Raw genomic sequence first — 17,848 nt, 5'->3', positions numbered from 1 at the left:
GATGTCTTGGTGTGTGTGAAAATTTGATATGCAAGGGAGAGTACTTCAGTTCAAATTGCCAACACCAACATAAAAGCTGAGCATCGATAACTCTAAAGCCTGAAAGTTCAGCACTGAGGAATATAACAGATTAGCAAAAGTTCGCTTGATACCTATGCCAATAGAAATGATGTGCTTTTTGTTCAAGGAGAGATTCGATTTCAAGAAATAAATGGCCAGCCTACAACATGGCTCAGAAGTTGGCTAACAGCATGAGCTTGGTCATGGGATTCCATGGTGTAAAGATGGAGCCAAAACCTGAATATCATCATCCAGCTTCCACCCACATACTTTGGGGTGTGGGTAAGTACACACATCATGTTAGTACACAAACACACGCAGAGACAGAGAGAGAGAGAGAGAGAGAGAGAGAGAGAGAGAGAGAGAGAGAGAGAGAGAGAGAGAGAGAGAGAGAGAGAGAACATTTTCAATGTGTTCTATACAATTTTTCTTCAAGGGTGTCAGATCTACCATTGGGATAGAACTGAGTCCATCCTTGAGGTATGTGTGTTGATTTGATTTTCCCCAGAGCTTCTCTTGTCTTTTATATCTGATTTGTTCCAGTGAGAAAAAGGTGGAAAAAGGTGGAGGCGAAGCAGTGCCATAGGACACAGGTAAAATGTGCATTAGTTACAGACTATTTAGAACTTGAAGGCATGGGAAGACATGGCTCCTTCTTTAGGAGGCTCCACTGAGGACCCTAGAAGTCTTCAGTTGTCACTTAACACGTTTACTCATAACTTTCCCTCATCTTACTTCAAATGCTCCTGTGATCTTCAAATCTGAATGGAGAGGTGACTTTTTATATTCAACTAAAATGGACTGGCAGATGGTTTTCCCCATCCAGTAGACTCTGATTCCTGCTGTACTTTTCCCAGTCAATATTTCCCCTGAATTAACTAATACACCTTTACTGAGTATCTGTATCACACACAAGGCTCTGTACACTACCAGTTCAATTTATTCAGTATCACAAACTTTGATCTGTTATGCTCTTACTCTGTGTACAAACAAGACTCCTAATTCAGCAAACTCAAACAGCTGAGCTCTTGCACACAGCCATTGGTACCTTAAGCTAATCTCTGTGATCCAAGACTCTTGGGTCTTCCCTCTTACTCTTTTACAAAGCTGTTTTCACAGTGTACATGAGACTTTTTCCATATAGTCATGTGCCAGTTTTATATTTATACCTAAGTGTGTTTATTTTTTAATTCCCAATGCAGTAAAGCAGCTGATACTTCATTTACAAAACAAACTGCAGGCCAAGGGCCAGTGTTTTCAGCTTCAATTCAGCTTAATTTTTCTTTCTTCCTTCCTTCCTTCCTTCCTTCCTTCCTTCCTTCCTTCCTTTCTTTCTTTCTTTCTTTCTTTCTTTCTTTCTCTCTCTCTCTCTCTCTCTCTCACTCTCTCTCTCTCCCTTCCTTCCTTCCTTCCTTCCTTCCTTCCTTCCTTCCTTCCTTTTCTTTCTTTTCTGTTCGTTCATTCATTCTTTCTTTCTCTCTCTCTCTCTTTCTTTCTTTTATTCTCTCTTTCTTTCTTTTTTTATAACTCAAACAGATTGACCCTGATTTTCATCTTCTGGTAAGTACTTTAGTCCATTTAAATAGTGGGTGACTTAAATTTCCTAAGCTTTAATTTTCGATTAATTTTGTTTAAGCCTTCTAGTAATTCTACTTGTAACATAAAATAGTCAATAAAAGTCTCAGCATATCTGCTTTGATTTTAATTTGCAGCATAGGTGTTGGTTATATGTGCCAAAGGAAATGTAAACTAAATAAAGTCCAGCTGCTAGGTTGGGTGGTAATAATCATGGTAGAAATCAGGGTAGCAGGTAAGTGAGACAGTGGATAAAGTGCTTGCTGAGTGAGTCTGAAGAGATGAGTTTTATCATCTGACAACCTATAAAAGATGATCGAGAACTAATTCTCCTAACTTATCCATGTCTATACCCATACCACATCATGTACTTGTATGTACACACAAACCCACACACAGACAAACATGTGCACTAAATAAAATTAAGTTTAAAAAAGAATCATAACAAAGGCAAAAGATGAAGTTTGTCCAGAAGATTGGATGCTTAGAATGCATGCTGTGCAGGGTTGATACGCAATGCTTCATATACTGGGTGTCATGAAAACCATCTATTATCCAAGTGCTCTGGACTTGAACGAAGGAGGGTTGGGAATTGAAAGTTAGACAGAGCACAGGGTCCCCAGTGAAGGATCTAGAGATAGTACCCAAGGAACTGAAGGGGTTTGTAGCCCTATGAGAGGACCAACAATATGAATTAACCAGTACCCCCTGAGACTAAACCACCAATCTAAGAAAACATATGGTGATACTTGTGTCTCTAGCTGCATCTGCAGCAGAGGATGGCCTAGTTAATCATCAATGGGAGGAGAGGCTCTTGGTCCTGTGAAGGTTCTCTGCCCCAGTATAGGGAATGCCTGTGCCAGGAAGCGGGATTGGGTGGGTTGGGGAGCAGGGGAGGGGGGAGAGGATAGGGGATTTTTGGAGGGGAAACTAGGAAAGGGGATGGCATTTGAATCATCTAATAACAAAAGAAAAAAAAAAGGAAGTTATCCTTGGACACATAGAATGCTTGAATTCAGTCTGGACCCTGGTTACTGTTTAGTTTTGCTTTAATCTGTCTGTCTTTCTGCCCATCTATCCATCCATTCATTGACTATATTGAATTCAAGGACAGTCGGAGATGCATAAAACCCTTTCTTTAAATTAAATGATTTTTTTTAAAGAAAGAAATCAGAACAGAGACTAGAGAAGGGAATACACATGGCTTGAGGAGGTAGATGTGGTTGGAGTTATAGATAAGTGGTCCAGACAAGCTCTTTTGGAATAGTACACAGCAAATAAGATTTCTGTATACGCGACCGAGTTTGATATTTTAAAAAATTGTTTCACTGCTGCAAGACCACTCAATGAGTAAGAATGCTTGGTCTGAAAGATTGAGCACTTGAGTATGTAAAAAGTTGAGCACAACTGTGGGATTCACAGTATTGGAGGGCAGCAAGTAAACTTGTAGAGTTCACTATGCAACCAGCTGAGCCAAAATACTGAGCTTCCAGTTCAGTGAAAGATGGAAAGCCACAGAGAAATGCTTCAGATATCTTGTTCTAGCTATTTCCTACATTCACATGGGCTTGTGCATCAATATACTTGCATGCATGCGCCAGATAAACGTATATCACAAACACCACATTCACATGAACAGCAAATACACACACAAACACACACACACACACACACAAACATACACACACACACACACACACACACACACACACACACACACATCTTTCAGCTTGTCACGAACGGGAGACACTTTATTCATGAAGGAGAAGTTCAGGCCATCCTTATCTTTCTTCCATGAAATGAGTTGGCTTGTTTCGTGGTTTGCTGAGGAGCTGTGAATTGTAAGGTGTGCTCACTGTCCTTTCTGTTCCCTGCAGAACTGTATATTGTAACTTGAACTGTCACAGTACTGTTCCCTAACTGTAAACTTACAAATTGCTTGAATGGTTAGCAATGGGTTATATGCTCAGACTCAGTGGGCTGAGGTGAGACTTGAAAGGATGCCTCACAAAGATCCTAGCAAAGTCACAGAAGAAACTGCCGAAGTAATAAATGGCCAGGAAAGCAGGAAACAGCAAGGGTCACACTATCTGGCTGTTTTGTCTCTCTCTGTTGTCCCCATTTATTTTTTAAACTGGGGCCAAAACATGTGATGATTCACTACACACTTAGGGTATTTGTTTTGTTTTGTTTTGTTTGTTTGTTTGTTTGTTTGTTTTGTTCTTTGTCATTCAGTCTAAAAAACAAAGTCTGCCTTCAAGCTGGGTCTGCAGTTTCTGATAGAAAGAAAGCAAAACAAACAAACAAACAAACAAAAAACCCAACATAGCCATTCTAGGACTACCAGAAACATTGCATTACAATAACATAATAACATAATACCAATAATACAAACAGTAGGTGAGCAACAGCCTAAGCTAAACCACAATGCCAATGAGGCCACCTATTTCAAGTTCAGTGTAAATCTAAATGTAGAAACAAATGTCTTGCTAGGTATAAGAGTAGAGTAAGAAATTCAGTGAGATTGGCATATGAAAGAGACCAAGGATAGAGAAATAATAAAACCTACAATAAGGGACAGTGACTGAGTAGGAAAAGCCCTGGTGTCCAATGTAGAGAACCTTGGATGCTGTGTAAATCAAGGAACAGGGCTCTTGACTTTACCCATCACTCTGGCCCACTTCCATTCAGGAAGCAATTGCTTAATATAGTCTCTATTTCTACAACATTTTTTTTTCTGGGACATCTGAAATCTCATCACTATGTGCTGAGTAGACGTGTCATTTTACTGCTGCAATAGGTCCGGTCATCCATTGGTGTACCCTGGAGAATACAGGATTGGATATGAACATAAAAGCTTGGTTTTCCATTTCCAAATGCCATAGTTAATATTAAAGCGATTTACCAGCTATTACCGCACTGAGTTCAGGAGTTCTATATTCCCTCAAAGAAGTCTTTTATCACATAAAGTGTCAGTCTACAATAAATGGGGTGTGAGAATTGAATGGATAATTAATGAATAAATGACTCAGGGAGACTTCAAAGAAACACCTAGTGACCAGAGAGGCCTTTTCCTCCTAGGGAATTTGAAGTCCTCGCAAATTGACAGTCAATATTAACTCTGATCATCTGTTTCTAGTTCATTTTGGAACTGTAGTATAAACCTTGTTTCGATAGAGGGATCTGATCTCTAAGACTGGCTTTTCATGTCTAACACTCTCTAAGACTGGCTTTTGATCCTTTCAGCATACCTGAGAAAACGATTGAGAACAGTCATGTGTGTGCCTGACATCTTCTTCCCAGGCTCTTCTAATAGGCTGTGCTTGGATCTGGGTTTTCTCGTGGTTTGTCCCCTCTGTTGTTCTACTTTTCACTTTCCTCCCTTTTTGACTTTGTTTTTTTCTATGCCAGATGTCAGCACAATATCATTATTTTGAAGAAAATATCTTGGACCTCCTTGTCTTGGTCAGTTGCTAAAAATTTGAGCATTCTATTCAGAAAGTATTTTTCTTTTGTAGCATAGTAATTATAATTACTATGATTCTGATGTCTATTCAGAAAGTATTTTTCTTTTGTAGCATAGTAATTATAATTATGATTTTAGTGACTTGTTAAATTATTTTCTTAATTATTCTCACTAATAAAATATGCAACTTATAAAAATCAGAGCCTTTGTCTATCTTGATCACAGAGCATCCTTCTGGCATAAGTACAATGTGTTTTGATGAAGATGAGAATATATATGATAACTCAGATTTATATGAATGAGTCTTTGAGCCCCAAAATATTCGCTGTCAGTTATTTTAAGTTCGTTACAAGAATTTGTGTTTTTTCATCACATTCAACAGAAAAGTTATCAATGTTGCTTTAATAATATATATTTGGTTTGTTTGTTTTAATCTGGATGGAACACCTGCCTTGATACTCATGACTTTTACTAAATGTTCCTTCTGTCTTTGGGATGGTTAAATAAACTCCATTTTGTCCTAGGTACTGTCCTTAGTAGCCTATCCCCTAAACTCCAAAAAGATAAACTTCTAGCCATCTGTACCCTTTCTAGAATGGTGTAACTACTATGAGAAAATTAACCACTTACCCAGGTATATAAATAAAAACCATTTTACTGAAGGAGCCTATTTATTCCATTTTGTCTCCACTCAGAAACTAGGCCATAAGCCATCTGCTCCAGCTGTAGTCCCCAAAAGTCCAGGAACAAGACAATAAATTCCCCAACCCAACGAACAGCCTGAAAATGGCAACATAAATGGGAAATATCTGATCTCATTATAGGCCATCTGTGTTGGGCAGCCCATCCTGTGGTTAATCATTCATGACATAGGAATGCAGTCTGTCTGGAGCATCCCAGCACATACCAACAATGTTTTATATTTCATAACCCTAACAATACAATAATAAAATGTTTACCTATCTTAAGTCTATTTCACATTGCTTCTATAGCTAATCTGCCGTTGAGAGTCTTGCTGAGTCCAGAAGCTGCAGTCTTCAGAGTTTAGCACCTCATTGAAAACCACCAGGGGGATTAGGTAAAGTAGCCTTTGTTCTATCTCTGCAGGAACTGCGAATAAGCTCTAACCTCAAAATGTGTATGCCTGAATACATAGAGTTATATGCCTATGTCCTCAGAGCATCTGGCTACATGTGCACACAGCTTCTACTCTACTTAAGTCAGTTCTAGAAAGTGATAATCAGCATTTCTCTCCCTTTATCCCACAAGCCAAAGGTGATCTAGCTACTTCTATGAAAAAAAAAAAAAAAAAAAAAGAAGAAGAAGAACATGAAAAGGAATAAGAGAACTTCCAAGTCACAGCAGAAGCTGGGTTTTATAAGCTTTTCCTAGGTAAAAACAAAATCCTGTTCACCCTATGTAGTCATCAATTACAAGCTAAAATATAATTTTTCAAAAATCCAACTTGGTGATACCAATGAATTTATCTGATGTTTGAAGATCATAAAAAAAGGGATACTAAAAAGAGGATGAGACCTCATCACTGCATCCTCCTACTCTGGAATGGATAATGACCTCATGGAAGCAGTCATTGAACCCCACCCATCCATTTACTTTCTTTTAGTCTCCAAACATCGCTTACAGTTGAGGGTGCTGGAGGAGAAATAAAAGCTGCTATTTCAAGAGTCTGCTAGGTTTTAACCATCCACTAAGGAGTATCAATAACTCTATTAACATCACCAAAGACCTGTATTTCCCCTGTGTTGTACTACTCTAGTTTCCATGGCTACTGGGTATACTGTCCAAGACAGCCTCCTGATCTGAGGAAAAAAGCTCAGTACAGCAGCTGAAGACACAATTCTTAGTATTTTCAGTGTATCAATCAGGTTAACTGAGGAAGGCACAAATAGGCAGGGACTGGAAACTTTATGGAAGTAGAGATCAAATGTGTTTAGTAATAATTCTAAAAGTAAACTCAACATTCAACTCCAGTGAAGACAAGCTGAACAATGGAAGAAGTCACATCTTTCCAAACAATCCAGCAATTCAGAGGCAGGGACTGAATCACCACCTACACTAGTTAGAGACTTAGAAATTAAGTCACCCTCACCGTTTTGACTTATTCATGTTATAGAAATCCTATGCCTTCCCAGTGAAAAAAAATGCCATAAAATTCTCTTTCCTACGGACTTTATCTCTAACAAGACTGGTTAGTGTACTACTCCCAGGCTTATTAAAGGCAGCACTTCTGTAGCTAAATTCTACTTTTTATAAGTTAATATTTACTGAGCAAGTTTTAGTAACATTTTCATAGCATCAATTTTATTACTTTAAGTTTCCCCTGAATCATTTAAATCCAAATTCGAGTAAACAATGATTTTAAACTATCTGTAGGTCCTACACCTACAGCTACAGAAGACAGGAAGTTTGTGTAAAGCAAATCAAAAATGCACGAGATATTTATTCATTCACTCATTCTTGTACATATGTGGAGGGAAGCTAGATGTCACCTTTGGATATCATCATATGTTGCTTTCTACCTTAATCTTTGAGCCAAGTTCTTCTAGTGTTTTACTAATTCAATTCAGCTGGTAGTCCAGTCAACATCCTGGTTCCTCTTGCCTGCTTATCCCCAAGAATGGATTTGCAGGTAATCATTGACACTCTTGTTTTCAATGGAAACTAGGAAGCTAAATCAGGGTCCTCATACTCGTGGAGCAAGCACTTACTCCACTGTGCTTTTTATTATCATCATCATTCATTCATTTGTTCATTCACTAAAAGTAGTAAATATTCCATGCAGTTCTTAATAAGATACCATAACAAAAGACCACAGACTATAGACATGTTCTTTCTTAGCCTATAGACATGTTCTTTCGCTTCCAGAGGTGCAAATTAAGGCTCAAGGTTCTGATCACTTAACATATGTTGAGGTTTCTTCCCCTTATAGATAGCTGTTTCATAGTTGTATGCTCCTGATACTTCTCCATCTTCTTGCTTAATTATATCTTCACTTAACTACTATTTATTAAGTTTAAAGGACCTGTTTCCTAAAAATAGCTGCAATGCATATATGTAAGGTATAGGGTACACAATTTGTCCTTAACATTCCAAATCAGTCTCATATTCCTTTAAGAAGTTACCTGTGGTTGACATATTCTCTTCCATACCCTGAATAAGAGGTTTAAGCTGGATCCACAAATCAGTCATGAACTATCATGACAGAATTTCAAAAATGTTGGAAATGTCTGGGGCTGTGAAAATAGATGAATCAGTAAACTTTTTTGGGCATGAAGACCTGAGTTCTATCCACTTTTAAGTAAAAAGCCATGCACTGTGGTATATTTTCATAATCCCAGCATTGGGAAGAAGGAAACAGGATATTTGGGACTGTTGACCAGACATCCTAGGTAAATTAGTCAGTTTTACATTCAGAGAAAGATCACATCTCAAAAATAGGATGTAGCTCAATTAAAGAGTGGCAGCAGACATCAGCATCTGGCCTCCACAACCAAGCATATACACAAACATGTACGCAATTGATATTTGTACACACAAACTTGTTTTGTTTTGTTTTTTCAAGTTTTACCCTTTTTTATTGGATATTTTCTTTCTTTTCTTTTTCTTTTTTTTTTTAGATATTTTCTTTATTTACATTTTAATGTTATTCCTTTTCCTAGTTTCCCCTCTGAAAATTCCCTATCCCCTCCCTCTCCCTCTGCTGCCCAACTCACCTACTCCCATTCCTGGTCCTGGCATTCCCCTATACAAGGGCATAGAACCTTCACAGGACTTAGGACTGCTCCTCCCACTGATGACCAACTAGGACATCTTTTGCTAAATATGCAGCTAGAGCCACAAGAGTCACCATGTGCTTTCTTTGTTTGGTGGTTTAGTCCCCAAGGAGCTCTGGGGGGGGGGGGTACTGGTTAGTTAAAATGGGGTTACAAATCCCTTCAGCTCCTTGGGTACTTTTTCTAGCTCCTTCATTGGGAACCCTGTGCTCTGTACAATGGATAACTGTGAGCATCCAACTCTGTATTTGCCAGGTACTAGAAGAGCCCCTCAGGAGACAACTATATCAGACTCGTGTCAGCAAGTTCTTGGCATCTGCTGTAGTGTCTGGGTTGGGTGGTTGTTTATGGGATGGATCCCAAAGTGGGGCAGTCTCTGGATGGTCATTCCTTCAGTCTTTGTTCCTGGCTTTTTCTCTGTGACTCTTTCCATGGGTATTTTCTTCCCCTTCCTAAGAAGGATTCTGAGCTTCTGGGCTAATACCCACTTATCAGTGACTGCATATCATGGGAGTTCTTTTGTGATTGGGTTACCTCATTCAGGATAATATCCTCCAGATCCATCCATTTGCCTAAGAATTTCATGCGTTCATTGTTTTTAATAGCTGAGTAGTACTTACTCCATTGTGTAAATGTATCACATTTTCTGTATCCATTCTTCTGTTGAGGGACATCTGGGTTCTTTCCAGTTTTGGGCAATTATAATTAAGGCTGCTATGAACATAGTGTAGCATGTGTCCTTATTACAAGTTGGGGCATCTTCTGGATATATGGCCACTAGTGCTATTGATAGATCTTCTGGTAGAACTATGTCCAATTTTCTGAGAAACTGCCAAACTGATTTCCAGAGTGTTTGTACCAGCTTGCAGTCCCAGTAGCAATGGAGACTCCTCTTTCTCCACATCCTAGCCAGCATCTGCTGTCACCTGAGATTTTGATCTTAGCCAGTCTGGCTGGTGTAAGGTTGAATCTCAGGGTTGTTTTGATTTTCCTTTCCCCTTTTGATTAAGGATGTTGAACATTTTTTAGGTGTTTCTCAGTATTTCAGTATTCCTTAGATGACAATTCTTTGTTTAGCTATGTACCCTATTTTTATAGGGCTATTTGATTTTCTGGAGTCCAACTTCTTGAGTTCTTTATATATGTTGGATATTAGCCCCCTATCATTTGTCCTAGCCAGAGTGATGTGATTAGACAACAAAACGAGATCAAAGGGATACAAATTGGAAAGGAAAAATAAAAATATCACTATTTGCAGATGATATAATAGTATATATATATATATATATATATATATATATATATATATGTGTGTGTGTGTGTGTGTGTGTGTGTGTGTGTGTGTGCGCGTGCGTGCATGCGTGCGTGCGTGTGTGTCCCCAAAAATTCCACCAGAGAAAACTCCTAAACCTGACAATTTCAGTGAAGTATCTGGATATAAAATTAACTCAAACAAATCAGTGGCCTTTCTCTACACCAAGGATAAACACGCTGAGAAAGAAATTAGGGAAACAACACACTTTAAAATAGTCACAAATAATGTAAAATACCTTTGTTTGATTCTCACTAAGGAAGTGAACGATCTATATGATAAAACCTTCAAGTCTCTGAAGAAAGAAATCAAAGAAGATCTCAGAAGATGGAAAGATCTCCCATTCTCATGGATTTGCAAGATTAATATTGTAAAAATTGCTATCTTGATTGAGTTCATGGAAACAACAGGCCTGACAATTTGACTTTTCCATTTTTTTGTAAAATAATTTTAAATATATATATAAATATATATAATTTGGTTTCTCTTAACAATCATTGAAAGCCTAACTAAGACCATCTCCATATTATTTATTGACACAAGACCTCTTGATAAATATGGAGTTCATATATTCTGTGATAGTGACTGGCCATCAACCCTGAGAAATCCTCTTGTCTCCTGAGCCTTCAAATTACAGAAATGAAACATGAAATTTTATATGTTTGTTTCCAAATTTGCTTCATAAATTCTCTAGAGTTCACGATGACATTAAACTCCTGATCCTCTTGCTTCTGTAAGCCCAAGTGGTCGAATTAGAAGTGAGCCATCATGCCCAGTTCATGAGACACTGGGGATGGTAAGTAAGACTTTATGCCAGATAAGTACAAAACCTAATGAACTACATATGAAGCCCTAATTCTTTTTTTAATCAAAATATGTTTTCCATGAGATATCAAAACTACACAAAGTACTACTGGCAACTGGATAAAGCTGAGAGCTGGAGTGGTGGTCTGTCCCAGAGAAGAGCACACCAATTGGTTGTCTAGTATTAAGCTGTCAACTCTGAGAACATACATGTAAGTAACTTAGTATATTGTATTCAGGAATGTACATGTATACATGCAATAATAATTGATGGAAAAAGAGGCCATACATTGGAAGGAGAGCAGGGATAGGTATTTGGGAAAGTTTGGAGGGAGGAATGGAAAAGTAGAAACACTGTGATTAAAATATAATTTCAAAAATAAACAATAAAAGTAAATTAAAATGACCTTACCAAATTAATGTCACTAAAACCCTGTAAACATGCAAAACATGAGCATAGCATATACATGCAAATAGGACAGATATATTAGCTGAAACTCTAGGAAGAACTTTGAATAAATAGAAATTATCCTACATTAGAGCTGAGAAGGGTTACCTTGTAAACTTGTGACAAAACAGAAGACAGGGACAAAATGATGATTAGACCCATTCACAAGTGGTTCAGTAAGCAGATTCACTGACTGCAGAGTAGGAAGAGCCAAATTTTCTTAATTTTGGTCTGTTTTAACCATTTCATATGGTTTTTAAACAACAACAACAACAACAACCAAACGTACTATCAGCAAGGCATTCATCATAAAAAAGAATTAAGGGACAGTACAAAAAATCAGGAAGCAAGACAGGGATACGGTGAAAAGGAAGAATTACCTATGCAGCTTCGAAGGTTCAAGGCTGCAGATCACCTCTCACCATCATCCACACCCAACCTGGGTTGTTATTTTCTGCCTTACTCACAGGATGCAGCTCTCAGAAGTTAAAGACCTTCAGCTTAGTTTGTCACCTACTCTAGAGGGACAAGGGTAGCAACTCCCAGGTAGAAAAGTGAGGAAAAGACTCAGAGACATATCCACTTCCAAAGTTATGAGTCCCACAAAAGCACCAAGGTAACAGCAACAACATATCTGCAGAAGAGATCTGGCCTTTTAAAATACAAATTTAGATTTAGCTTTAACTTTAGGTTTGTTTAATGTGGGTATGTTGTTTTTATTGTTGTTGTTGGTGGTGGTGGTGGGGGGTGGTGGTGGTGGTGGTGGTGGTGGTGGTGGTGTGTGTGTGTGTGTGTGTGTGTGTGTGTGTGTGTGTGTGTATACAGCTTATGTGTGGGAAACACAAAGGTTGGAAGAGAGTGTTCCTCTGGATCTGGGATTCTAGGCAGATATGAGATTTACTCCAGTTGACTGTAATAATAACAGTATATGTTCTTAACTGCTGAACCATTTCTCAGCAATCCTGGGTCTTGAACATGGGTTCTGGGAACCAAATTCATTTCTTTGAGATTACCATGTAATCCATCTCTCCAGTCATGATGTTTTTCTTAACCATTCTGAATGTAAAGATATCAGAATGCGTGGAGTTTCCTAGAGATTGAACTCAGGGTGTTCTCATGAGCTTCTAGAAATGTGACTCTTGTTCATCAGACTGTACCACTGGGGTTGCCCTAGATGGGGATCTAGGAAGCAGGAACCCAGAGAGGTGAGTGTAGTGCAGGTAGCACATGGAATCTAGTTCACAGTTTAGTACAACTGTACACATTCTCATCAAGCACTGTTTAGTATTTATTTTATATATCATAATGTTAGTTTCATTTTGTAAGAAAATTCTATGAACAAGGAGCTCATCTTTTGTTCCAGATATTTTCAGGGGTAAGAAATCAAACTGCTCTACAGGGGGCCCCCTCCACTGGTAAAAATAGCCCTTGTACATAGTGCTGACATGCTGCTTTCCCAGCCTTTGTTCTCTAGGCTCAAGGTGCTCCAGTGAGTGAGACAGGGAGCGAAAAAGCAGCTCCAGAAGGCCTACTCAAGAGAAAAAGACCTGCTATGCTACATTACACGTCTCCACGAAGAAAACCTTGAGACTCCGGTGGAAAGGCCCTTATCTTGTACTCTTGACCACCCTACATTCTTCCTTTATGGGATCCCTTTTGATTTTGCTTCTGCTTTTAATTATAGATCCATGTGTGTTAAATAGGCAAGTCACCATTATTAGAACAAAAATTAGTGCAGTGCGGCTTTTAGTTTTGAGACAACAGTACCATGCCCTAAAGGATCAAGTATGTCAGGGAGAAGATAGTGTCTAGTTCTAAGATTAGAACTACTAACAAGTAGAAGTGGGGAATGAAAAAGTAAAACGTAAAAACAAAATTCTAGGCCTTTAGGCCCAGGCTTGGGAATGTGACCTTTGTGACTCAATGCTCCAAGGTATGCTAATCATAGGAAGGGAGAGAAAAATGAGTGGTATAGGGGTGCATGATGTGAATTTACAAAGAATCAATATTTTTTTAAAGAAGTTGTTCCATATACTTTTGGCTTCTGTTGCTCTTAAAATATTTCCCAGAAATGTGAAGGTGACCCATCATTCACCAGAACTTGCTGAGAAAGCAAGGGGACCTATCCAAATTCCAAGTGACCTTTGAAAGGTTTGTGTATGGCCACATATACATCTGCAAACCTGTGTTTCATTAGGGGGACAGAGAAGAGAATCAATGAAATTTTTTTTTTTTTTGCCTACCTACTAAGCTCAAGATTCAGTAAAGAGACCTGGACTCAAGGAACAAAGTGTTTAGTAATAGAGTACTACACCACTGACTTCCTCTTGGTCCTGCAGTTATACAGAGTTCATGAACACACACACACACACACACACACACACACACACATACATACACACACACACACACACACACACACACACACACACACACACACACACACATTCATCCATATAAAACAAAAGCAAACTTTTTCCAAGGAGTATTTCCGTGCAAAGTAGACTCTAGTCATTCTGAATAGACATACTAGGCTTAATTTTTGAGAAGTTATATAGTACAGCAATGTGATAAAAGAGCAACAGTAGCAACAAACCAAGATTTACTGTTGACAGACAGCACAGAGTGCCATGGGTCAGAGAAATTGGCAGTCACCATGAGTCATAAGAGTAGTTCTCATGAAAACAAGCCCGTGACCCAGATGCATGGTTCAATACTTTGGTAGCAGTCACTAGAGAAGCAGCAAACAACAGGCTTCAAACCATTTGTGTCAGTCTGGAGCTAAGTGAGCAGTTTACAAATTAGGAAAATACTAGAGGCCATGGGCAAGAATGTAACATTAACCTTTAGAACAAGCCAATTACTGTCTGATGTCCTCACAGAAACATTAGAGTGTTGTCATGCTTTTATCATAATTCAAGACAGCCTGTGGATTGAGAAGCAATGCTGGAAGCAGGTGTAAAGGATTACAATGTGGATGACAATGAAAGTAATGTCAAGAACTGAAAGAGGTAATGAACGCTATGTGGGAGGGAAGTGCTGACAGCTAAGGAAACTAAGAGATGGTAGAGTCATGTAGATAATGAGGAAGATTCTAAATCCATGCTCAAAATGAGTGTGTGTTGGAGATGTGCATGCATGTGTATATATGCACATGTACCCACATGTATGTGTGTGATTGCATTTGTTATTTGCAAATAACAACTGAGATAAAATGAGAGCTTCCAAATCCAGTGAGAAAAATCCATTGTTATATGGGTCTGAGGAAAGGGACAGGTGGTGGTGATAATATCTGTCATGCAAGCAAGCATCACTACATGTGCCCTGATTTCCTTAAATTCATATTTGGAAGCTTGACACAGTAGTGCACTTACCTCTAATTCTGTATTCCTAGGAGAAGGGAGGCAGAAACAGGAGAATCATAGAAGTTGATGAGTAAGCTACATAGATGAATTTACATACATACATGTACATATCCACTATGCTATACTCACACACACATACACACACACACACACACACACACACACACACACCATTATTGACTGTATTTCAGATGAACTTAAGTGTCTCTTTCATTTCAACTCTTTGACTTCCAGTTTTGACCTATTTAAATATAGAAAACCATGAGAACAGACCTTTTCCTGTCATCTGTATTTTAAAAGATATTTTTATTTCTGCTCTTGAGCATGTTGTCAGTTTGAGTTGTGTCTGGAATAGACAAGTATCCTCCAGCCAGGTTCAATTTTGCTGTTATCTCTCTTTCTGGCAGCTGTAGCTCCCATTTGTTCATCCTACATTTGCTTTCTGGGTCAGTGTACAAGACCTGCCTCTCTCATCACATCCTGCATTCAGAGTACAGGTAAGAATAATCCCTCTCATAGGTGCTTATCTTGGCCTATATTTCCTGTTGCCTGGGCAGGGGAAGCATCCCAGAGCTCCTGTCACTAACTGTAAGCTCTACAGGAACATCAGCAGGCTACTGTGTGTCTTACCTTAAGCACAACTAGCAGATAAATGAACAAGGCTACTCTAAAGTCTCCATTCAAAGAAGTCAGGTTCAGTTTGCAGAGGTCTTGTTGTTGGCAACAGGAGACTCAAATGAGTCTACAGAATGCCTTTTCTAGAAATCTCTTTATTTTTATCTTTGGAAAGATTCCCCACCAGGTCAGGTATCCACAGTAATGATGTAACTTGCTTTATGTTTTCACTTAAAACTCTATCCACAAAGACTGGATAGAATGGTAAGATTTGAACTCAACGTCTTGGTTTGCATTTGATTCCCTCTAGCTATTCTCTGCAGATTGTGGAACTCTCTTCTGTGTCTTAATGTCCAAGGGAATTTGCTATGTAATCTTTTTCTTGATCATTCCTCTCACATCCTACCATGTTGGGCTTGACCAGTGATGACACTATTTGTGACCTATCATCTTTGATACAACCCTCTCTGCTTCCCTATCCCAGATTCTCTATCACATGAGATATTTTTTTTTCTTTTGTGTAAAACATGGTCACCATCTTGGAGAAAATAATGCCTTTGTCAAGTAGTCATAGTGATTAATGTAATTTTCAGAGCTATAGGCATGGATCTACTGGTTATATGTCATTAAAGGAGAAGATGAGGGCCACTGAACCCTCCCTGGAAGTCTAAATATTGTTTTGTTTTGTTTTTTTCTGCCTTTCCCTATCTGCAAATGATTTTGAGAGATTCTAGAGAATAAAAGGTCAGAAAGGTTAACTAAAAAGGGCACTTCATATTACTACTTCTTAGGAGGTCATCATACATGATTAGGTGGGGATAAATTGATGATGATAATTCGGAAAATGTAATGAGCCTGTAAGTAACTCCTCTCTTATGCACTATTAGTAAGTCTAAAGTCTTATTGACCTTTGATGGAAACACTGTTTGACTGTGTTTCTTATCTGCCTTGAAGAGATGTTTGGATATCCCCAGGAAAAAAGAAGGCAGCAGGAGTCTAGAGCATTTTTAAATATCCAGACTGCAGTGTTGCATGATGAACATCCCAGAGCTTATATCCTAGGGACTATGCCTAAGGAGCATCTTGGGAACCTCTGGGATAAATGTAGAAAAACAAACAAACAAACAAACAAATAATAAAAAACCAGGTCTGGGTATTTGGAAATGTGAATCGGGTATAGGAAGTACAACAGTGATACACATAGAACATGTGCTCTAATTCGGCCCTGAAATTCTGTGAAAACATACTTGTGAACAAAGAAGAAAAGGCCACAATTTATTATTTTTGAATATAATTTACCATTTCTAGATACATAGGCATATGGTATATAGACCTTCATGTATAATTTTATCTTTAATGTTTATTGCTGTGTATTGTATATGTATGTGAGTGTACTTGTGTGCATATATTGTATAAATGAATATGTAGAAACTAAATGTCAATATCAGGTGTTTCCATGATCACTGATTGTTCTCAACTTTAGTTTTGGGACATGGTCCCTTACTGAATATAGAGATAATTGTCACCATAGACAGGATGGCAATTACCTTCATGGATCTGATTGCCACTCTCTCTCAGCCCTGGAAGTGTGAGCAAACTAAACCCCTTCCTCTCCAAGTTGTTTTATTTTCTCTTGTTGTTTCATGATTTTCTTTCTTTGTTTGTTTGTTGTGCTTGTTTGTTAGTTGTCACAATGTTTCAGCTCAGCAAAAGGCACCCTAACTAAGAGAGAAACTGGTACCAGTAGTGGGGCATTTCTGTTACAAACCTAATAAAACTGATATGTTTTTGGGAGGCTGTCAGAAGGACTTTGGATGTTTGAGTTGAATTAGCCCTTGAGATTTCATAGATTAGCTGTTTTATAGGATCCTAGAAGATAAATCTGTTAAGAACAATACAGAAGATGATGGCTATCATGAAGTTTTAGAGGGAAATTTAGAGGGAAAGTTCTTTAAAGTATCTTTTGTGGTTGTTTTCTAGTTTAAATGCAGAATTTGTGGTTTCAATAATCTGGGTCTAAAGAACCAGGTGTAATTATCAAGAGTCCAAACCACTGAAGAGAAACATTTCCAGTACTGTAACAATTGATGCTCAGTAGCTTGATCTGAAAAATTAGTAGTGACTAAGAAGAAACCAGCAGCAATTGGCTGAAGTCTTCTGGGAAGTGTTTCATAAAGGTACTTGTGGTGGTAGCCAAACTTGGTAGAGAAAGGGTCTCCCAAAGGCAGTTGATTTTGAATGCATGAAAAGAAGTTCAGACATGATGCTATGAAAGAACAGAAGAGGCCATTTTTAAAGATGCAGTTTCAGTAGTAGTAAAAGTCCACAGGTTCAGAGGTCATACAGAAAAGTTGATGCTTGGCAAGGTGTGTGTGTATGTGTGTGTGTGTGTGTGTGTGTGTGTGTGTG

The 17,848-nt window shown here is 38.4% G+C and overlaps 1 pseudogene; it reads right to left on the bottom strand.

The window, feature by feature from the left end:
* The window catches only part of Gm18728 (predicted gene, 18728), a 429,487-nt pseudogene that overhangs the window by 337,885 nt on the left and 73,754 nt on the right, over nt 1-17,848 (bottom strand).

This window comes from Mus musculus, chromosome 1 (assembly GCF_000001635.26).
Source record: "Mus musculus strain C57BL/6J chromosome 1, GRCm38.p6 C57BL/6J".
Lineage (NCBI taxonomy): Eukaryota > Metazoa > Chordata > Mammalia > Rodentia > Muridae > Mus > Mus musculus.
Note: the sequence above shows the minus strand (reverse complement) of the source record. Positions and strands in the feature narration are given on the sequence as shown.